We start from the raw sequence: 24,966 nt of genomic DNA, 5'->3' as shown, positions 1-24,966 counted from the left end.
TATTTAAGGGTATCCGATATGGTAGGTATGGACAATGGCAGAGAGTCCCGCATCCTATTGTCAAGATCTATCTAACAGTTTCATTGTGAGTCCATCTTTGATTTGGAAGTAGAAATGCATACTGTAGTGTATCTTCACAGATGTGGTAGTCTCTATTACACAGTTACTATACATAGTGTTAAATAAAAAGTCATAAAATTAAACCAACAACAGGAGGAAAAAATAGAAAATTTGCAGCAACATGAAGTTAAATATCATGCTACTGAATTTCAGGGCTTTTATAACCAGTGTGCCCTTGAACCTCCGAGGGAATGAGGCAAGGCTGTTCCTCAGCATGAACAACAAGGGACATTCTAATCAAGTGTGTCCATTTGTTGTAATGCAAGCACAAACATGTAGTCTAAGAAAGGGAAAAGCAGTGGGGGAGGGGGGCATCTCCCAACAGTCCTCCCACCCCATGATGGCAAGGTAATTGGCTAGAAGGCATGTCTATCATTCTAGACCCTCCAGTCATGTACAACACTCACGACTGGCAGGTAGGCTGGCAAGTAATATAGGCCACACCTGACTTCTCAGAGTTGCTTATCAAGGAAGTCCCAGCACGGCTTGTCCAAGGACAGAGAAGAGAGACTGGGGTGCAATCCACCGTTCTTGCCTGTGTGACTAATAGGCCAGACTGAGCTCTTGGCTACCTAGAATCATTCTCAGGGCATTCCCCCAGGGACGTGATGTGCTGTATGCTTGTCACCTCACACATAGGCCAAGTAGGCAGAGATTCAGGGCTAAGCTCTCGCAACTGAATGTCCAGTGTGTCACTGAAAAAATGAAAACCAAAACCAAAACCAAAACCTTCATGAAGAAAACAGTGCCACTGTATGACCTATGTGTCACTGAAGAAATTAATAAGAAACAAACATTTTTGAAGAAATGAAAATAAAAATAAATGATCAAAACCCATGAGATATAACAGAAGCAGTATTAAAAGGGACACGTATAACATCAGGTGGACAAACAACAGAAATATATCAAATAAATGATCTAATGTTATATCGCAAGGACTTATTAAAGAAGAAAAAATGACCAAGAAACAAGAAATGATGAAAGCCACAGTAAAGATATATGGAAACTGAAAGTAAAATGATGGAAAAAAAAAAATGTCCCAGGCTAATAGGAAAAAAGGAAAAAAGAAAAAAAATTGAGCTGGTGTAGCCATTCTTATATCATGTTCTCTAGACTTTGACATGAAAAACATTTAAAAGAGGTGGAGAAGGGCACCATATCATGATCAAAGCATCCATTCAGCAAGAAGAGATCACCTTACGAGTTTCTTAGGATGTTTTCTTTTTCACCCCTAATTTTAAATGTTTTTATTCTCTTGCTTTTCTTTGCTAGTCTGGCAAAAAAAAATTGTTTTGCTCATCTTAAAAAATTACTCTTGCTTGTTGCAATTTGTAGTTTTTTTTTTTTCAGTTTCAATTCCCCTTTCATTTTGAGGTGATTTTTAAACTTGTTCATAAAATAAGGTTACTTCCTACCAGCTTTTTAAGTACAAAGTTTGGATATTGATCTGTAATTTACTTTCCCTTCATTTATTAAACCCTCATATTGTCTCAGTGCGTACACACACACACACACACACACACGCTGAACAATGTGCCCAGTGCTATTCTAGGTTCTAGAAATGCCTTGGTGGAAACAAGAGTATCACTGGCCTCACCGTGGGCCTTGTCTTCCAGAGAGGCTTTGGAAAGACATAGCAAGAAAATGAAACAACGGGCGGTGACAGGTGAAGTACTGAAGATCAGTATGGGGTGCCATCAATAGAAAGGGATAACAGGGGAAGGAGATTACTTTAGGCTGACTGGAAGGCCCTCAGTGGAGAGTGGAGTGGCAAGAGGGAGTCCCAGGAGGGGACCCTTGGCAAGCCTCTGCCACAGGGAGGGACAGAAGGAGAAAAGGCGTTGGTGGGCACGACTTGGGCCAGGCCTGCACAGAGAATGATGGGCTTGTGGGCCAAAGTAGGAAGCTCAGATTTTATTTTCCCAGTGAGAAGGAAAACAGGAAGACCATCAGGAGACAAAGATACCCTGATGTAGGCTCCTTGTTAGGATCCATTCCTTTCTCGTTATTTTGCTTCAGATCCCATTAGTTGCCCACACTCCATTCAGTTTAGTCAGCAGTATTCATGCAGTGTCCATGACATGTTAGGAGCAATGTTAAACGCCAAGTTAACTTAGTAACAGCATGCGGTAGTTACTATCCATTTAGATTGCTTTAAATACATAACTGATGTTAAAATTATACAGTTATGAACTCACACATGATCACAAAAAATCAGACAATAGAATAAAATACAGTCTCTCTCTTTACTGTCTTCTAATCTTTATGACTAGCCTTGTTTTTAAAGTTAATATTTATTCCCCAGAAAGGTCAGGTTTGATATATTAGCCAAGACCCTACAGTTCTCTCTCTCTCAGCTGCTTTAAAGCTAACTTGCAAGAATAACCTAGAACTGAGACTTTTATCATGAAGGTAACTTTGTTCCTTACCCAGGGGCACCTTAGCAGGGCAGCAGGGTTAGACTCTCACCCCTCAACAGCAAAGCCAAGAAGTGTGCAGGAGGTTTCTTTTTCTTTCTTTCTTTTTTTCATAGCAATTGTATATTCCTGGAGAGGGAGAGAGAGTTGGGAAGAGTTGAGAGCGAGTGAGAGAACAGAAGCCAAGGAGAAAGAACAAGCAAGGAAGCAAGCTGGTTGGAAGGCGTTGTCCAGTTTGGCCCCAAGAGCCTTTTGCTTGCTTGAGAAAAGTCAGCGGTCAGCTCAGCTTGCAGTGATGTGATCCAGTGTCTTGCAGTTTTCTGAATCATCAGCTCTTCCTGTTTATTTTTGGAACAACTTCAATCAGGAAAGTTCTTGTGGTACTGCGTATTATCTTCTACTGCCTTCCCCTTGGAACTGTGGGTCAAATACAAACCAAACCTGAGGTTTGCAAAGTTGGAGACCTTGCGTTATAAAAAGCACAGTACTTGAGAAATGTGGAAATTGCTCCACAGCTTGATATTTCATGTCAGCATTTTGTTTTCCAGGTTTTTCTCCTAACTTCAAAAGTTATTTACCCTGAGAATGATTTTATTTTATTTCAGTTCTTTTGTCGTACTATGTTCTTTCTCCCCCCTAGACAAATACATTCCAACAAAGCAAAGTGTCTATTAGCAGTATTTTTACAATACCCACTAATTGGTTATTGGAGTCCCCATTTTTCTAAGATGTGATTCCTTCTGCTTTCAGACTCACACCTGAGTCTGAGAGCCACTTAGGAGGTGAGCCTGGTCGCCTGCCAGTTTTCAAACACCATGGCTCTCATGGGGTGTGAGCGCCTACAGCACACAGATGACTTCTCCCAGGGGTTCCGAACGGAGTGCAATTCTGTCCGTTCTGTAGTTTCTTTTCAGAGCGACTGTTTTGCAAGTAAATATGTCTAGAGAGCTTGTAGAGCTGTCTTTATACTCGTGTTCCCTCCACTAACTTCATCAATTGTTTCCATTACTACTGCAGCAATAATTGTTCACTGCCCTCAAGTGAATAATTAAGCAGTAAGTCTCAAGTTACCATTTGAAGGTCAGTGGAGAGCTGTGCCATCCTTTCAGCTAAATGTGGCCTTCTCTGTGGCCCTGGGTTTTGCAGGCCTGGACGCAAGTTGTCACAGGATGGAAACAATGTAGAATTCTCAGTTTGCTCCTCTCAAGGCTGACACCACCCACTCCATGATTCGCAAGGAGGAAACAGGGATAAAAAAAAAAAAGAAGAAGAAAAACTGAAATTGGGGATGGTTGATCCTTGTCATCTCTACATAGTAACCGAGAATACTTTGAGTAAGAATGTTCCTTCTGTTTCCAGGGTCACATCCATGTCAAGCCAGCTTTTTAACAACTCTTTGGCAATAAAAGTGTCAGTCATTCACTTCCATAAAGATGGTGATTTAAAGATCAAATTTACTGCTTCCCAGCCTGAAACAAATAATCAAAAGGCCAGACAAAAAATATGAAATTGCTGCTTTCAAGACAATGACGATGATTTCTGGTGAACAGAGTGAAATGAGATAAGCTCTCTGGTTGCCCACCCGGCACTCATTGCCTTGGACAGTTTTCACGCTGCAGCATCTTGGAGAATCTCCCTGCGTTGGAAGGACAACGCAGATGTCAAAGTCTAGAGAGGCCAAGGAGGTAGAAGCCTGCAGCTCAGAATCCTGAAGAGGGCGAAGACAGGGAATCTCACACACAGAGGTGTGATAGCCTTTAAAAAAATTATTTGTTTTTAATTTTTATTTTTAATGATAGCATGTAAAAGCTCAGGGATTGCCCCTTCCACACTCTCCAATCCTTCTCCTGCCACTGTTTTCCCCTGTATCATTACAATCGTACAGTCCTTCAGCAGCAGTCACAGTCCATCTTTCTGCCATTTAAGTGCATCATGACGTGGTGGAGTCCAGCATCCTGTTGTCAAGGTACTCGTTAACAGTTTCATGGGGAGTGGAGATGCGTATGCTACACTGCATCTCCACTTCTCAGGATGCTAATCTCCCTTATACAATTCCTGCAGATGGTTGAAAATTGTGGAATTCCTTTCTTTTTGATAGCTGAGTAGTATTCCATATTGTAGAGGTACCACAATTTGTTTATCCATTTCTCTTTCGACAGGCATCTGGGTTGTGTCCACGTATTCATTACTGTAGATTGTGCTTCTGCAAGTATAGGATTCCGAGTCACTTTCTCACATGCAGATTTCATTTCGTTTGGATATATTCCCAGAAGCAGGATAGGTAGGTCATACATCAGGTCCATTTTCAGTTGTCTTAGCACTCTCCATACTGACTTCTGTAGTGGTTGTACTAGCCTATACAACCACCAACAGTGGAATAGGGTCCCTTTCTTCCCATATCCACACCAGCAGGTGCTGTTAGTAGAGTTCTGAATGACGGCCAATTTCACTGGAATTACAGAGGAATCTCAATGTAATTTGTATTTGTATTTTCCTGATGGCTAGGGCGCCTGTGCATTTTTTTCATGTATCTATTAGTCACTTGAAGGTTTTTTTTTGTAAAACGCCTGCTCATTTTCTTCACCTGTTTCCTTTATAGGGTTCTTTGTTTTGCTGTTGCTGAGTTTCTGAAGCTCTTTGTAAATCCTGGATATTAGTCCCCTATGTGTTGTGTAGCGTGCAAATTTTTCTCCCATTCTGTTGGCTGCTTCTTCACTTTGTTAATTGATTCCTTTGCTGTACACAAGCTTCTTAGTTTGATGTAGTCCCATTTGTTTATTTTGGCTTTGACTGTCTATGCTTTGGGTGACTTTTCTAATTTTCCCACACAGCTGGTAATACTCTTTCTTTAAGCCTGCTGGACTTGCAACACAAATAAATGATGATGCACTAGCCAGAATTTTCAGAAAGGCATTGCCTCAGTAGTGGGGAATAATTGTCTCTAAATGAAATGCTTCCCTGCATCCAACTACTTAACCTTAACAGAAAAACTCAAGAAGGTCAGATCATCAACCAGTAACTATGTCCCAATTCAAAGCCCAAAAAAATATTTTTTAGCAATACAAAAATGATTGACATGGCGACATGCACAAGATTTAGCATAAAATCAAAGAATATAGGACAAGCCACGATGCAACACTCTATGGCTAATAAAGAGAAAGCCACATGTATATACTCTAATGCATGTCGCCATCACTAAACAACCACCAAAATAACAGAATTTAAGAATTTAACCAGTCACTTTCAGTAAGACAACAGACAGCAATAAAATGCATTAGGGTATAGAAAACTTGAACATTGTCATGAGCTTGTCCTTGCGGCTGTGTATAGAAAAATACCCATTCTTCCTGAGTGCCTGTGAAATATTTAATCCTGATAGGCTTTGCTGTGGGATCCCAACTATTTATCTGTAGATAAAAAGGGATAAATTGCAGGGTAATAGTAACCTGTAATAAAAATGAAAGAATACTAACAGAAATGAACAAATTCAATACACAGAGAAGTCAGGGCACTTGATGACTGTGTAACACAATCAACCAACTGGATGTAGTTGGCACCTCTGCAGTACTTCATCCAACAGCAGGCAAAAACTCATTTTCTTAGGCGAGTATGGAACATTTATTAGGAAAGACTACATTCCAGGTTGTAGGATGTATCTTAACAAACTTAAGAGATTGTAAGTCAAACAATATTTGCTCTCAGACCACAGTGGTTCTAAACTAAAGGCAAATATCAGAAATAAAGATGAAAAAAATCACAAAATGCTTGCAAAATAAACAGAAAAATTCTAAATAACATCTGGATTAACAGAAATTTTCAGTATTTTTTAACTGAAAATATAAAATCTGTGGAATACAGAGAAGATAGTACTTAGAGGGAAATGCAAAGTGTTGAATGCACAGTTCACAAAAGAAGAAAAATAAGGAGGTCAATCATTTTTGGCTGTCAACAGACAAAAAGTGTGCATCCCCAGACTCAGTTTGAAAATATCAAGAAAATCAGTCTCCTGTCTAAGTCAGTGTATTGTTCAAAGTGTTACTACTAAAGTGAAAAATCTGAAGCAGCCAACTTTATGCAGAGAAAGGATTCCTGTAGTTCACAGTCTGGGAGGGTCAAGTCTATGAGCAGCCAGATGAGTCTGGCTCTTCATGAGGGCTCTGGAGGGCAGGGGTGAAACATGTCCAGAGAAGGAGTGGTGATCCCAGAAGCAGAGGGAGTGGCTGGGCCCAAGTCAGACTTTCAGAACAACCACGTGATACTAACTGCCCTCCAGGGAGATGGTCATTCACAGGCCTCCCACCAGACCACGCCTCTTCATCACGAATTGGATAAACCTTGAACCCTCTGCTGCCACTAAGTGATGACATTAGGGTTGGAATCCTTTGTGAGCTTGGGCAGCAAATCTTATCCAAGCTAATGAAGAATTAAAGAAGACACAGACGTTTCTAATGTCAAAAATGAAAGTAGAAATACCACAACGATAATAATGGGATACTGTGTACACAGACTTCAAGTTACAGTTAAATCAATCCTTCTAAAGCCATAGAGTGCCACAGCTTGCAGAGGGAAAAAAAATAATAAATCTTAGTAAATGTAATTATACTAAAGAAACTGTATCAGTAGTTAACAACTTTTCAAAAAAGAAATCACTAGACCCAGGAGGTTCACAGATGCCTTTATGGAAATCGTTCAAGAAAAGACATTATACAAAAGCAAACATTAAAGCAAAAAATTATAGCAATTGCATGTAATCTGTTTCAGAAAATGCCACCTACCCAATTCATAATAGCTAAGCTATAGAAGCAAGTCATTGTCAGCGGCTGATGAGTAGATAAAGAAAAATAATACAAGATTGATTTAACAACAAAGTGGAAATGCAACTGGAGATAATTATGTTTATTAAAATAAGCTGAGCTTAAAAAGACAGTTATCACATATTTTCTCTGATTCGTGATAGTTGATAGAGAGAGCATAGAGAAGTGATATAAATGAGTGAGATTGACATGTTTGGATCGGATTGTTGCCAGTGGTCCTTTGATCTCTTTACTCGTTACTTGTTGAACTCTTCTTTCCTTAGTGGATCCTCAATCTTTTGCATATAAAGGTAATTTAAAAATACATCAAAAAAATTAAAGGGAAAAGGAAGAAAAAGGGAAAAAGGAAAGTATCATTATGTTAGAATTCTGTGAAGTACACTGATTCTGGTCCCTTTATAACAATATAAAAATGTAAATAGAAAGTAAGATGCTAGTTGCGACAATATTTCTCCCACATTCTGTGGAAACGGGGCTAATTTAATGCAACAAACAAAGACATTAAAAGAAAAGGAAACACATACCAACATTTATTACCACAAATGCAAACTTAATAAAATACAAGCAAGTTGAATCCCTTATAGTACTTAAAATTAAGCCATACCCTAAGGACATGAATCTGAGGTATGCAAATCAATTGATTCCTCAAAAATCAGTTAATGCATCACATACATCAACAAGACAAGGAAAAATCACATGATCGTGTCAGATGCAGAGAAGGTATCTGAAATAATCCAGTATTTGCTCAGGATTAAAAAAAAAATCTCAAGCTAAAAATAAAGAGAAACTCCGCCCATTCCAACAGGGTTAGCCATATACCACCAACATCCGGTACCACACTCACAGGGAGAACCTAAGAGTTTTCCTAGTGAGATGTGGAAAAAGACAAGAATCTCCTGTGTTATCCCACTTCTTAACGTGTTACTGAAAGTCCCAGGAAATATAAGAAGGCAGAAAAAATGTGAGATGGGGGAAGAAGGAGGGATATAAAATCTGGAAGGAAGAAATAAAAAGTTGCAGGTAAAAAATAATTATAGCAAAATAATTATAACAACATTAACATACAGAAGTTAGTTAATTTTCTACACACAAGCAATGAAAAAGCATACTATAAAATTATAATAACAGCTACATTAACATTCCCTAAAAAGAAATATTTAGGTATAAATCTAACAAAATATGTTCAAGATCTGTAGGAGGGTACTTTATAACGTTCATGGAAATCAGCATTAAGAGGTGGCTTTGTTAAAAAAAATTATTTGAAATCCATGAGGTTTTGTTTTCTAATACATCAGAAACTCTTTGAGGACTCCATATAAGCACAGATTTCAGTTATTTTTACACCAAACTCAGCCTATTTTTAACTCCAGTTTTCATAGAATTGTTGAGATATCCTAATATGAAGAAAGCTATAAAATTCTGATGAAAGAAATCAAAGAACTAAAGAAAGAGAAAACTATCCCTTGTTCATGGAAAGGAGCATGTAAAAAACAATGCCAGCACTTTGCAGTTTTGTCTGTAGAGTCAATGCAATGACAGTTCCAGTCCCAGCAAATTCACTCGATTCTGAAGTCCATAGTTAACAGCCAAGGCCCAGAATTGCCAGTGCAGTCCGGAGGGCGAAGAGCAAGCCAGAGCACTGACCCCACCCCACTTCAGGGCTTGACAGTACGCTGGGTCGGGACAGCATGGCAAACGAGAAGGAACGGGTGAGCAGCTCAGAGAACTGCAGTGGAGACTCCAGGAATAGAACGTTAGGAATACAGAGACATGATCTTCAACCGGTGGACCCAGTGAGCGGAGTGGAGAGAAAGGCTTCGTAGCAGAGGGCTGGGACAGCTGCACACGTGCAGGCACAGAGATTAGGAGAGGAAGAGGGAGAGGGAGGCGAGGAGGGGAAGACAGGAAGAAAATCTAAACACATGTTACACATCCTTGCAACAAATTTAACTGCAAACCAACCTAAGTCCTAAACACAAAAGGCAAGACTAGAAAGTTCAAAGAAAGTAACATCTTAAAATCAGAATGACGTTGGATATGATGACTTTTTACTCCGTACTTTTTAGATTGAATGATAAGTTGAACTTCATTAAAACTTAAAGTGTCTATTCTATAAAAAGGCACTGTAAAGAGACTAAGAAGACAAACCACAGACTGGGAAAAAAAATGTTTCCAAAGATATGGAAAGACTCTTTAAGACCCAACAACAAGAAAACAAAAGGGCCTAAGAGAAATTTCACAAAGACAATATACAAATGGAAAATAAACATAGAATAAGATTTCAATACATTCTCTCATGAAGGAAGGAGCTCCTGGCTCCTGGCTTCAAATCAGCTCAGCTCTGGTCATTACGGCCACTTGGGGAGTAAGTCTCTGTTATGCTCTCTGTCTGTCTTCTTCTCTGTATATCTGACTTTACAATAAAAAATAAATAAATCTAAAAAAAAAAAACAGTGCCCTTGGATAGATGAATCTTGGTGTATTCAGGCAATGGAATAGTATTCATTGCTATAAAAAAGACAAGTTATCAAGTTTCATTTCTTTTTTTCGAGTTTCATTTCTTCCAAATAGTTTCTTTTCTCCTGAAGAATTCTTTGCTGACTCGTTGGTCACACAGTGGCAGCATTTTACCCAAGAGGCTTTTGTTTTCTTTTTCATTTCTTCATCAATACGTTGGTTATTCAGTAGTGTGTTGTTTGACTCCATGGTGCTGTAAATTTTTTGTTTTAATTTCATTCCTGCTGTAGACGATGTTGCATGGCCTGTCATTTAAGGGAATGTATAGTGACAGCATAATAGAGACTATCATATCCAGATGTGAAGATAAAACACAGCATGCATCTCTACTTCCCTATCAAAGATGGACTCCTGCTGAAACTGGTGGATATAGCTTGACAACACGGTGCTGGACTATCTGGCATTGTCTGGAACAGCAATGACAGACACATTTAAATAACAGAGTGATGGACTTATGACTGCTTATGGAGGACGACAATATTGTAATAATGTGGGGAAAATCATTCAGGCAGTGGGAATTTGAGGAAAGGGTAGGGGAAATCCCAGACCCTATGGAATTGTACCGTAAAATTCAAATTAAAAAAAAAGAGAGAAACTTCACCCACCGAAGGGATCTGTTCTGAAATTGCCACGTCCTGTGTGACACCAACAATATGATTTCCTCGAAAGGGAATAATCACACAATGAAAAGCCCAAGGACTTGCAGAGGTTGGAGCACTAAGGACCCTCAGGGCCTTGTGAGAATCATGTGTGATATTTATTGCAGACACAAGTTATTGCACATTAGTCAGAACCCATAGAAGGTGCAACACCAAGAGTGAACCCAAATATAAACTGTGGAAAGTGGGTGATGATGACGTATCAATGTGAGTGGGGTGATTTTGATCAATGCCCCACTCTGGAGACATGGGCAGTGGAGGCTTGATAGGCTACGGTGTGGGAATAAAGGGCGTGTGGAAACTATGCACATGTTCCAACCAGTTTTGCTGCAAACTTAAGTTTGCTGTAAGAAATGAACTCTGGTAAAAAGTGTGTAGCAGAGGTCCTGAAGGCTCCTGCATCTGCTTGCAGAGCTGCAGTGGAAAAAGAAAAAGGGACGTTGATGTGTTCAGTGACACAGAAGACCAATCGCAAAGCTGCATGGGAACTGAAAAAAGCCACACAGAAACTCAGGCTGCATAATATACGAAAGATTTATATTTAAAATATGTGCAAGATTTATATGCAAAGTGCTAGTCTAGTCACAGAAGACATGGCAGTTGTTACTTGGGGACCAGAGAGACAAAGCATGGGATGAAGAAGCTGCAAAAACGTGGGAGGCAGCCAGGAGACAGGGGAGATGCTCGCAGGCATTTTGGCGGCAGCCCCACACCCTGCAGAGGATCTGCCAGTTTCACGTCCACTTTACTCTTTCTTTTCTACAAAGTTGATTCTAATTTTGTTTTTCTTGTTACTGCAAGCCTTGATGCAAGCGTTTTCACTGCAAGACCTTGGCAGTGATTCTGAAAGGGGTGAGGAGTAGTATACGGAGTGATGGGCAAGCTGAGTGTAATTTTGGGTTGGAAATACTTGGAATCCCTTTTCACCTTTTCTTCAATTGGCTGAGCATCTACATATTTTTCCATCAAATGCTCTTGTATGCTAAGATTCAAAATAAAGTGGAATGGTTTTCATCCTCGCGGAACTAAAAAAATGATGATGATGTTGCGAGGAAAATTACCTAATGCACATACGCAATTCACACCACTCTTCTCTGGAAGCAGAAAGTGACACCATAAATTACTTATTTCCACACCGTGATTTCCCTGAAGACCCCATGTATACCAAGGGGAGGAAATATACGGGAAATTGACCTGTTGACAAATTTATACTGCAAGTATTTTCAAAGCAATTGGATTGCTCTTGCACTATCTTTTATTGTCTTGAGACCTTACTGAAACTCAGAAATTCCACTTGACCCTCTTTCATTCAGTGCATGAAGAAATAATGTTGGGGGGGGGTGCTGGTGTAAGTACCCCAGTACTAACATGATGGGTAACCAGCTATTACTGAATGAGTAGCCAGTACCAGTGTAAGAAGCTGTAACTAGAATAAACCAGCATTGAGCCCCGACACCCTCATGTTGCTTACTGAAGTCACACTGGTAGCTTGCCTGGTCATTAACTGTCAGGCAAACACAGACATTTAACAAAACACGTTTTGTGTATGCAAATATATGGGAGTTTCCATATGTGTAGGTAACTTATTGTTCCCAATTTCAGAGAAAAAGTCATAAAATATCTGGCCAAACCTGAATTTATGTCAGTTGTGGTTTGCAGATGACTGAGGAACCTCTTAGCAGCCATCACAGCAGATTTATGACAGTCTGTCTGGCATGTGTTCACAGGAAGTAGAGGCTGAGCAGTAAGCTAGAAACAGTCAGCTCAGCAGTGTTTACATCCACGAGTGATCCACCCATGTTGTCGATGTTGCTGTGTCATGACATCATGGATGGCAGACTCAGGGTTCCCAGTAGCACTCAAAAAGGAAACACAAGATGAAATAGTACGTCTAGCGTTTTTGTCATCGTTATGTAAGTGCCTACTTTGTGTTAACTCCGCTATTTCATAATGCCGTGTTTCCACATCCTGACCCATATGAAGTGTTTTTTGTTGATTCTCTGGCCTGCCCTGGGTTACAGAGGTCATCAGAGCTCATCATTACCTGGCACAAACATTTTAGGACACAAGTCTGGCCAAGTGGGAGCAGGCACACAGCCATTTTTGCACAGATGGACTTATATAAAGTAGTGATACAGTCACTGAGCACCAGGTGCTAGTGATGAAAGGAGTGGGCACAGCCAGAAAAAAGTGCTGACAGCTTTCCACCTCGAGTTTACTGACATGGTTAGTTTTGGACTAGTGTTTCAGTCATATAAGCCTAAGTAGTGCTGATTTCCTGAAAAGAAAGTAGATTGGCACAAATGGATTTAAGGAGGCACATTCCATAGTAGCAAAAGAATAGCAGGTGCCTAATGTAGCTTAGCATGTCCTGGGTAGACTGGTTCACCCAACCGGTGTGAAAAGTGCAAGGGAAATAGCACCCATCATTCTTCCTCCACAGTCCCTCGAGGGATTGCCATTCAGCTGGCTGGGAATGAATTAGGTGGCTAGAGGAAAGACAGGACGTGTTCATGTTAGTGAGTCCCCATGCAGAGACACTGCAGAAAATCCCAAAGAGTTGTAACGTACAGCCAGAGAGATTACATGGCTTAGATGGAGCTCCTGTGAGCCCAGCCTGGTTCTCAACAGAACCCCAAGTGACTGTTTTTATAACTTGTGTCCTAAGTAGAAGGCAGCAGTCCATGTCCCTTGAGTAACACAAAATTAATGGTTTCCTAGGCCTACGCTGCGGTGTAACAATACATTTTTGTGCAGTTCATTATAATTAATGAGGATACACATCTGCAAACGAATGTAAATAGTTTCATGTAAGTTAATGTTCCAACAAATAGAACATAATGTGTCTGTGAGATGGATGACATTGTGTTGAATGGTCTTGCCGTCTAGATCTCCGTTTATTACCACGGTACTTGCTGTTGCTACAGAACTCAAACTGAAGCTGCTTTTTGCCAGGGACAGAGTGCGTCAAGGTTTATGGCTTGTGTCAGTTGGATGCTACCTACTTAGATGGCCCCATTGTCAAGGGACTCATTTTCTGGTTGCTTTTGGCGTGACTTCCTTTTTGTAGCGTGATGATTTAGGCGATTTTTGCATGGTCATTATAAACAACTTCGTTCCCCCCGGCAAATTTTATAACCTAACCATAAATATCTTCTCTATGCTAATGCCTGATTTATGAGATTTTAGTTTACGGACATTTTGGGAGAAGGTTGTTTTTCAGACTTAATAATTTTCCCTTCCAGTATTCAACATAGTATATTTTACTGCATAATCATGAAAACATTGCAGTAGTAATATGTATTAATGTAACTGTCCTAAATTTACAACAAAAGATTTACGCTCTAAAAATCTGATATTCTTTATATAATTAGCAAAATGTTACTTAAACAAGAAACATATATACTTTAGAGAAGATATCCATTGGAGAAAAGAAATTACAGGCACAAATACAATTCTGTATGCCCAGGTTACCATTAGAAGTTAGAAATGCATATAAATGGAGCACATTACACTCAGTTAAATGAGCAATACCCCCCAAAAAACAAACATCACATATTTTCTCTGTGATTTGTGGTAACCAATGTATAGAATATAAAAAAAAATGCATGCAGGTAAGTGAAATTAATGTCTTAAGATTTGATGGCTGTTTATAATCCGTTCCTATGTCCCTGCTGAACAGTCTATGATTTTTGTTTCCTGAATCCTTTATTTAGTGGACCATTTGACTTACAACTATAGAGTAAACTAAAAACCTATTAATTCAAAAAAAATAAAAAGGAATGCAAGAGAGAGAAGCAACATTATAATCTTAGAAATGTATCTATGACATACATGGCATCACCCCTTTATATTAGTGCAAAAGCAGAAAAGACAGGAATTGCAGTATTTGCATTCAGTTGATCACATTTTAACAAATCAGACAAAAAAGAAAATACAAAATGTGATCGAAGGTGTAGTACTAAAGTGTAATCCACATTGCCGACTCAAGAAAGCGGGTGGCAGACATAGTGAAGTAGAATGTGAGGGGCCGGGAGCCAGGCCGAGGCTGCGGGGACAGACCGAGCAGGGGCTTTGCTGGGCACTGCCCGTGCTGCAGGACCGTACCAGGAGCTTCCGTGTCCTCAACGAGGCTCCACAGCTACTGTGTTTTCCTGCCTCTCTTGCTAATTAGGCATCATGGGGATTATCTGTAACCCGGTGACATTCCTCAGCTTCCTCAAACCACTCACAAGTTTCTTGCTCCTGTCCCAGGAATGGGAAGGAGCCCACTCCCCATGCTGCGAGACCAGCGATGTGTCAGATCTAACCCATGCCTGCTACCCCAGCCTAGCCCCCTGCCGTTGCTTCTCTCCACTCCCCACGGTCGTGGGTTTGGAGCCTTCAGCAACATACAGGGCATGCATGCCCCAATTCCCTGATGCCTTAAGAATTCATACCTCCTCCAAGGCCCCTTCGCTAGCCCCTGTGCCTCTTGGAAGCCCTGGCACAGGCTTTGCTCAGCGGAGCAGTCACCCACTCCATCTCCATCTTCCCCAAAGGCATCCAACAGTCCAGTGCCTGTCGTCATCAGCGTTTGCCTTTGTTTGGTTGCTCATATTCAAATACATTGTCCTTGTTATAAATATCTAAAATGATCAGCATGCTCTAAAATGACTCAAGGTGGAACATATGAAAACGAATTATGTTTTCTGCCAATTTTAGTCTCCAAGATGATTAAATTATTTTTGTGACTTCCTCTAAAAAGTGGTCTGTACTCACGAAATATATATATGTTTATATATAATATTTATATACACTATAGAAATACATATTTATATATAAATATATATAAAATATATAGAGAAATACATATTTATATATTTATATATGTATGTACATATTATTTAAATATGTATTTCTATATTGTATATAAATATCATATTATACTATTTTATTATATTATTTATATTATAATATAATATTATATTACATTACATTATATTTATTATATTATAATATATAATGTATATTATTATAACATTATTATAATATATAAATATATATTATATATTATAATGTATTATTATAATATTATTATAATATATAGAAATATATGTTAGATATATTTCTATATATATATATATATATAATATATATTATATAATATTATAAATATGGAGCATTTATATATAATATAAATTATATTATATATAAATTATATTATAATATATATTATATTTATATTATAATATATTATATATGCTATTATACAATTACTAATATATACTAATATACTATTACCAACTATCTGGATATATCTTTTTTTCATGTAGTGGAATTTGTTTTAAATCTTTCAAGATCAATACTTGTTCATTACTTGTTCATTTTCAGGGCTGCGTGATATTCTATCACAAAGCATTCAGCAAAATCTTCTTTTGATTATCTTTGTCCCTACAAATTATGCCTAAGTAAAAGAACTACATACAAATAACTATACGCTGAAATTGCTATATTTGCTAACAAGTGCAATTTGATAAAATAATATATGCCCTTAGGGTTTTATTCAGACTGCTAGATCACTTATAAAGAAGTAGAAGTGTTTCCACTCTCACACCCTGTTCCTGTTTATGACAGTCACTGGTCCTAGAGCCTTCTGTCTTATAAAATCATATGTGAAGGTAACATACAAGCGTTGCTTTGCTCGCATTCCTATGCCTACCGTCTTTTGCACTTTCTCTTCTGAGAGAGGTCACCTCAAGTTCTCGGCGTGCGCATCCTCTAGCATGAATGGGAGAAACATCTGTAAATACAGACTTGCAATCCCGTGTTTGCTGTGCGTTCTCTAATCATTTTGTCTTTTACCATTGTGGAAATATTTGAAATGCAGAGCATTCTCCTCGTAGAGAGATGATTCAGTGTGTATCTTTCCAATGAAATTTCCTCCACTCTTCCCACTGCAAATTTAATTTCCTCCAGTAGTTTGCATTTCGCATTGTATTAAATGTTTTCATATTTAGATACTTTGGAATTCTTTTATGCAGTGAAATATTATATATAATTTTATATGTATATATGTATATACATAATACATATGTGTATATGTTAGTTTTTAATTAGATCCCTTAAACATACTTTTTATCTTAAAACAAATCCCCCACACAGAGAAACAGCTTGTTCCGCCCCCCACCCCCAGCCGCCTCATGCACAGGCACAGCTCATGGGCACAGGCGCTCCCTCCAGGGGACTGTCCTCATGTGTGGATGCCATCTCTGAGAACTGTCTAAGTTGGCCACGAGCCTGGTTACCAGGAGAAGTTGTTCCATCTGTTATGAGCCCTTATTTTGTTTGTTGTTGGGTTGTTCTGCCTGCTTTCCACTGAACCTGTGGTATCTTTGGGCTGACACTGTTCCTCTTGTGTCTGTTGCACATTATGCATTCCTCACGCCATTGCAAGAGCGGGCAGATGCTCTCATGCTTCTACTGCATGCCTCAGTATGAAGAAGTGTGTGATTGAAGCAGCTTGACTCTGAAGTTGACCAGGCAAAGGGTACACACACACGTGTGTGTGTGTGTGTGTGTGTGTGTGTGTGTGTGTTTAAATCAATGAATATACCTACTTCTCTATAGTTTACCTAAACAAAATGGCTGGCTGAGTTTTTAACTATTCCATTTATCACTGAGTTGCACCGACATTAAGTAGATTGTATCCTAGTCTTATTTATCCTACTCTGCCTGAATACGTACATTAGCAAAATGCCTTTTATTCCCCTCCTTAATGAGGAAATAGGTGTCCTGCTTGTGAGATGCTGTTAAGGCGTGGAGCACCGGCTTTGTCCAGCTTTGTCTTGAGTGGAATGTTTATAGCTGCTTCGGTCGGCTACAAGAAAGAAAGGGGAAAAAAAAAGAGAGTGGGAATACAAAGAAACTTTAAATTCTACAAGCCAAAGAATCAAGGACTTTTGAAGGTAGAAAAAAAAATCATTTAAAATCCAAGTCTAAAGTGATTTGAAATGTTTGAAGCAAGGATTATTATTATTATTATTATTATTGCTCAATATTTTCTTTTTGGTCGCAGCAAAATCCAACTTGTATTATCACTTTCCCAGAATGTGTATGGCTCTTGGTTTCCCCAGGCTAGACTGGATCTGAAAGTGTCTCTCATTGTATGTCTCAGCAGCAGCCAGGGAAGGAACCACCCAGTGAGAGGGCAGGCAGGGTGCCTGAGTGAGCCCCTGGCTCCCACATAGTGCTGGCTGCTTGGACTTCCCCGCAGCCCATCCCCGAGGGGGCTCCTCAGAAGCTTCCTTTCTTGCTCCTCAACCACCTGCCGACAGATCCTGAGCAGGACACATCCAGGGCAGGACAGAGCACCATCTTGCCAAAACACAGGGACATGGTCGGCTTGGCAGGGAAAGACAGGGGCAAGTCAGAGGCTGGGAAGACTGCCCAGGCCTTGCTGAAGGCCAGGGCGTTCTGCCTGAAAGATGAGGAACCAGCAAACATCATAGAGTTAGTGATTAGAATAAATTGTGTTTTCTTTTTATGGAGCATTTAGAAATTAAGGTGGAATAATCAAGAGATTGCCTGCAAAATGCTGGGAACACAAAAATCTCATCTAGGGTTGGTGAGTCATCATCAATTTAAGCATTATGGCCTGTGTCCTCTGTTTGTGCCCAGTTATCCACAGCTCTCAGAGGTTTGTTGATATGCCCTCTCCCGGAGCTGCAACGGTGTCGTCAAACAGAGAGTCAGTGGCAGGCTCTCACAGAGGGAACTTCTCAGTTTTAACAACACAATCATTTCCCATTTTATTTCTCTGAGAACAAAATTCAGAAAGCTCTGTCCAAAGGTGAAAGTAGAGACCCTGTGAAGCTTTCAGCTTTCGAAGGAAGGCAAAGAACAGCTGGAACAATGGAGATTGTCATTGATGGGCTGGTTCAGCCAACAGAGAAGGTAGTACCCAATCTTGTGCATGGAGCAGATGGCATCAGTGAAGCCACTGCTCTGACATGAGGTTAATCAGAATTCACAGTCTTCCAACACGTACTGGAATGTGGATAGTAGAACCCCAGCCAGAGCAAGTGACCAGTAGACAGAACATCTGTGATGCATATATATGTAATTCTTCCATGGTGACTGGTGATTGCTGGGTGGAAGTTAAACATCATGACGACTGCCCCCTGAAGCCACAGGCCATACGTGAGGGGAACCCGGCCCACTCTCAGGGACCCTTCTTGATGGAGTCCATGAAGCACCCATCACTGACCCTTAGGTCCAGAAAGTCTGGGGCCAGAAACACTCCCCAGTGAATGCAAAGACCCATATACTTGTGTGCGAATTAAAGCCTTTGCTATGCATATTTCCACCTGATGTGCTTCGTAGCGGACAATCCCAAGGATTAGAGATGTAGAAGCCATGTGTTCAGAGGCACGTGCACAGGTGTGAGGGGATAAGATTCATGGTCACGGGCACGAGGAGTCCCAGTTTTCCCATTACTCAATGACCAAAGCACAAGTCTCTCAACTTTCACTCCAGTTCTCACCTTGGTTGTGTGCTTGCCTCTCCACCTTCTCTGCGGGGTGAACTGTAAATCCGCACCGTGGTTCCCCTAGAGGAAAGAGTGTCCTCATCCTATTATGGTAGCCCCTTGTTCCCTCCCCACCAACTCGGTGCTCAGACACCTGGACAGCATCTAGCTTGTTTTCATTTCTTGTAAATTTTTGTCTAATTGTCTTTGCTTCCTCCCAACTATAAGCGCTTTCAAGACGTTTGTTTGCTTTTGTTGTCCCATTCCACCATCAAGGGCTGAACAAGAGTAAGTGCTGAAAAGAATTAGCCCTGGGTGCATGGTTATAATTCAAGGTAGAAATAGACAAACTAAGTAACTGTGACACGTCAGGCATTGCTGGGTTCAGAGTACCAGTGATGTCGCCTGGATTTCTCCTTCTCCCTCTTCGTGTGTGTGTGTGTGTGTGTGTGTGTGTGTGTGTGTGTGTGTGTAGGGGAGCAGCTGTCTGAGGTTCATGCAGCTCTTAATTCTGTGTGTCCACGGTGTGTATCTAGTGAAGACCTCCTTGGAGATTGCATCATGGATGGAGCATTATTGCAGGGGCATAGAGAACACAGCCAGCAAGGGCAGCCAGGGCCCCAAGCCCAGTGACCCAACTCTAACCCCACGAGATCCCACCTCACTGCAAAACCAAACAACCAACACGCAAATCCTTGAGGTCACGCTAAAACTATACCTAGGGCCCGGCGCAGTGGCTCAGTGGTTAAGGTCCTCACCTTGCACGCCCCGCTTCCCATCCAGCTCCCTGTTTGTGGCCCAGGAAAGCAGTGGAGGACGGCCCAAAGCTCCCGGCTTCGGATCGGCATAGTATCGGCCCGTTGCGGCTCATTTGGGGAGTGAATCATCGGATGGAAGATCTTCCTCTCTGTCTCTCCTCTCTGTATATCCGCCTTTCCAATAATATTATTTCCAATAATAAAATAAATCTTAAAAAAATTTAAAAAAACTATACCTGAACCCCAGCACAGGGAGGGGAGGGTTGCTGCGTTGTTGGCTTTTACTCTGAAGTTAGTCATCTTGCAGGCATGCCATGTTTGCTTTCTAATATATTCCATGGAAATGTAAAAAATCTATATGTATTTATTTTATATATGTATTTCAAGTGTACTACACCTGTTTTGGACTTAACTGAAAATAACATTTAGTGATCAACATAAATGCTTGTGTCTTTGATTTCAGAGATCAGTGAGAATTTTAGACGATGTTACATTTCACAGTCATAACAGGTCACCTTTTAGTCCATGAGGAAGACATGGTGCCATTTAGAAATGATTAGATATTGTAACCCTTAAGTATCTCTAGGAATATATACATGCTATCATTTTTTATTTTATGTTTAAATTAATTTATTTTTATATAATATCAATCTGTAAGCATAGGGAACATCTCTCCCACTGCTGAATAATATCACTTTTTAAAAATCTGCAGCAAAATGTGTGAATGTTAAGATTAAGTGGGATAAATTAGCACTAAAAATCAAGTAAACACAGTTTATATCAGTTTTTGTTTTGCCATGAATAAAATGTAGAGGCTAAGAAAAATATTGGGCTTTTTCAGAGCCTTTTATGTTTTGGAATTTCGTTTTTCTTTTTATTGCTTGGTAAACATGGGCTCAAGGAATAGACGTGGCTGACACTTTTAACTGTTGTGTGATGAACAGCTGAACTCTAGAGATTCTGTGTGAAATGTGACAACGGCTGTGCTGATATTAAAAGGCACTGGTGTACAGCTGGCACACCTGGAGCATGAAGGGCAAGTCTTCTTTAGCATGGCTTGGTGAGGAGAGTGCACAGGTGCTGGGGGCGGGGGGTGTACGCGTGTGTCTGCTTCTGTTTAAAGGCAGAGAGTGGAATGTGTTACCCACGTTCCCCAACAGAGGGTCTTGGCAGGCCAGCAGTCTTTCTGAAGATGTGGGCACTGCTGATGGCAACAAGAAGAAGCAGCCCAGAGCTCCCTCTCAGCCAGGCTCGACACGGTGCTGCTCGCTGGGGGAGGAAATTGATTTTCTTTCTCCGGATAAACTTTGCACATCATCCAGAGGCTCTGTTCATCTTATTAAGAGAAAACAAACTTATTATCGAACGTGTTAACAGACTGATTTAGTTTCTTAGATTTGATTTGTTAAACTAGATGTCACCCAATTTTAAAGCTGGTGTTGTTAAATTAATAAACCATGTAGGAATTACACAATCTAGCAGCTGGCATCGCGGGAGTTGCTGAGTTTCCACCATATCAAGCACGTCTTAAGGGGGAGCCGCAAGGCTGGGACCAGATGTGGAGTCGAGGGAGGCCATTCATGTTGTACAAGCTTCACTCACATACTAGGAGGCAGCGTCTTGCTTAAGCTTTCTTGGCAGGATTTAACATAAAGAACCATAACGCTTTAATATTAACATTAATAATGAAACTTTGGGATGGGACAATAAGCCATAAAACTAACAACTGTTCTTCCAAGGGGATCTGCATTGTACACTGTAAGGCACTGCCCCTGCCTGTGCTCGGTCTCCGAACTGGGAGTCAGACCTGATTGCTGTAGTTGATCAGAGCTGGGGTTGTGAGGTCCGTGGAGTCCTGCAAGTTGTTTGTAAGTAACAGCTTGTCCATCTTGGTAACTGTGAGAAACATTTACACAAGCGTTTAGCTATAGGATGGTCCATAAAACCATTGACAACATTCCTGATGTTGTCAGGAGACAGAGGCCAAGTCTCATTGCTCACCGAGTTATCCAGGCTGGACTATGCTGTGACTGGGCAAACAGGGCTGTGGAACCACTTGCAGCTGTTTTCATGCTAACACAGAACCCCTCAGATGATATTTAGTGTTCACTAATTAGCTTCTGATCCTGTAAGCCTGTATCCACTCACTTTCCTGGCGTGAATTTTCATATTTTGCTGATTTAATGCATTCATTTCTGTGTTTGCTGTTAGGATTCGCCCTTGAGTTACAGGGGAGGGAATAGAAAGAGGGTAACTTCCAGGAGGACCACAGACAGTTCCAGAAGGTTATGGCTACTGCCCTTCGGGGAGCTTTGCTTTTCATGGATTTGGCCTGGTGAGAGGGTTAGACCTCTCCAGGCTGGAGTAAGGCAAGCAATTGGGATGCGACATGACTCAGTGAGAACCAAAGAAACATATGGCCACCCATATGGGATCCCAGCGAAGGTAAAGTGAGGACTTGAGCCACTAGGCTGCCATGCCAGGCACTGTCATTAGGTGCATAAGAGAGGAACAGAGCAGCCCCTAAGGAAGGCATTCTCACTACTCAGCACGCCTCTCTCTATGGTCGGCCGTGCCGTGCACTTCCCCAGGAACGAGGGAAGCAGAAGCAACCCTTTTGCTCTGAGTCGTCTTTTCAAGGAAGTTATCTGCCAGTGACCTTGCACGAGAGAGTAGGTCTCTCCTGAGCCAAACACAGGCGGGCTTACAGCTCCTAATAAACGATATAGCTTCTCTGAGTTCAGGATCTGCTACTTAAGCTACTGGGACTTGGGGAGCAGAGAAACAGACTTGCATCCTGTAGTTCTTAATCCCCTGTGTCACCAGCAGCCACGGGACTGTGCAGGACAAGCAGTTCACTGGCAGGCCAAGCCAGACCCCAGAACCTTCAGATTTCTCCCCAATTCTTCCCTCTCCGTAAAGACCCCTGTTGGTGGGGGAGCTCGGTGATGCAACAGGTGTATTTATTATTCAGCACTGATAAACTCTATTTTAGCTTCATCCCACTGTGTGAGAAGCTGGAATTTTCCAAATGTCTATAACTTATCCTCATGCCATTATGTATAACACTCACACCCAACAGAAAGAATTTCAGCCTTTTTGGCTTGTAACTGGATGAGTTTTATCTCCAGTTGAAACATTTGTGATTTGTTCACTGAATATCTATATCAATAGCTTTCTGCAAGCTAAGAAAAAAATATAAATATTTCCTATCTGTATGTGAAATACCTTCTCAAGACTCTAGCTAGCTCAGCTGTTTTGAATGAATTATTTTGGCTTGTGAATGAGATTTTTATTTCCCCCCATGTCTGTAAGAAAGAAATTGTGGCTGATTCAGTGCATTTGAAAGGCCAGTCATGTCCTTCCACCTTTTTGCTTATTTTGCCAAGAGTTGTTTTAGTTCTTTTTCTCAATACCCTTGCACTAGCTTTGGAAGGATTGGTAGTAATTCCAAAGAGGGCTTCTATGTTCAGAGAAAACAGCCAGCTCCCTTGGTTATTGCTGCTCAGGGTGGTGGGCACAAAGGCCCAGTGCCACCTGCACCTGGCTCTAGCCCACACTGCCCACCCCACCTGTTCTAAATATGCCATTATCCGATGAGAAGTCAGTTCCCCTCTACTAACGGTGGCTGATAAGATACAGGCAGTAAGAATAGTCTTGCTTCCCAATAGACTGCAAGACACGTGTTTGTGACACACTGCAGGTTTTGTTTGACGTGTTTTGTTTTAAGATTTATTTATTAGTTTGAAAAAGAGAGTTACAGAGACAAGGAGGGAGGGAGATAATCAGAGATTTTTAGTCAGATGATTCACTTCCCAAATGACTGCAGCAGCTAGGGCTGGACCAAGCCAAAGCCCATCTGAGTCCCCAGGCTGCAGGGGCCTGAACACGTGGGCCGTTTCCCTGCTTTCACACGAGAGCCGCAGCAGGAGTGGGACAGTTTGGACCTGATCCCAGATGCACGCAGCAGCAGTGGCAGGCCCACACTCCAGCTGTTTGCACAGTAACGTACCTGCCCTGAGACGCAGGGTCATTCCAGGTGCAATCAGCAAGGTTCCCTACGGCTGCCACCTCTTGTGGGGACAGACAGAATGTGCTCACTCTGCAGACTTGTGCTCATGTCTGCTTCTCATTAGCCTCCCAGAGCAAGTCTCAGCATCACCCAGCAACTTCGTTAGCAGCTCAACTCGTTGACCTTAGAAAACCAATGCACGGGGCCCAGATGCAACAGGCCATCCACCCGCTCCCCAAGTGGTGCTGAAGCCCAGCAGAGCTGGAGAGGCAGGGCTGCTGGTGTCAGTGCTGCTCTTCAGAGAAGAACGAGGCTCATTAACTCACAAGGTCAGGACAGCATAAGTGACAAGGTGCTGCGTCATGCATAAAGGGACGTATTAGCATTTACTAAATCAATCTTGTAGCTTTCCTTTAAGAAAATACATCTCATACCTAATCCCGTGCTGCACACTGTTCAGATGCCAATGAATGTCGATGCAGCAGCCCCCGCCCCAGGTGTCTCATGGTGTGCCAACTGGGGCTTGCAGAGCGCAATCTGATTCACACACAGTTTTGTAAATTAAATTTCCTTAGGACACAGCCACACGTGTTTGTTTGCAAGCTGCCTATGATCATATTTAGGCAAGTTTAGAAGGACAACAAAGAAAAATAAGCTGATAAAGCTTAGAACACTTAATATTGAATATCTGTGTTTGGCATAACCTTGCTGACCAGGTCTGTTGTTGAAAGAGGAAGCCCTAGGAAGCGGCAGCTGGTCATGCAGGTAAACCACAAACTGAGGCACTCACCTCCCATGTCAGAGGCCCTGGTTTCAAGTCCTGGCTCTGCTTGTAAAGCCAGCTCCCTGCCATTGCACGCTCTGGGAGGTGGCCATGATGGCTGCAGTGGGCAGGTCCTGGTCACCCACACGGGAGACGTGGATTCAGTGTGTGGCCTCTGCTTTTCCTGATCCAGCCCTGATCATTGTGGGAATGTGGCCCATGAACCAGGGAATAGGAACTCCCAGCCCATCTCTACGCCTCTCCAATACGACAAAACAATATTTGTGAAAGAAAAATGAAGGGAGAAAACTCTGCACATTCCAGATGGTTGCTGCTCGTAGAGCTGGGGGTTAGCATGGTGTGCAGGATTCTTTTCTTGTCCCGCGACATGTATGCA

At 41.3% G+C, this 24,966-nt stretch overlaps 1 protein-coding gene across 1 annotated transcript in view; it reads left to right on the top strand.

The window, feature by feature from the left end:
• The window catches only part of PRKN (parkin RBR E3 ubiquitin protein ligase), an 888,769-nt gene that overhangs the window by 406,997 nt on the left and 456,806 nt on the right, over positions 1-24,966 (top strand). The window lies entirely within an intron of this gene.

Source organism: Ochotona curzoniae, unplaced genomic scaffold (assembly GCF_017591425.1).
Source record: "Ochotona curzoniae isolate NIBS_2020 unplaced genomic scaffold, NIBS_Ocur_1.0 scaffold_3890, whole genome shotgun sequence".
Lineage (NCBI taxonomy): Eukaryota > Metazoa > Chordata > Mammalia > Lagomorpha > Ochotonidae > Ochotona > Ochotona curzoniae.
This window is presented reverse-complemented; position numbering and strand designations above follow the sequence as displayed.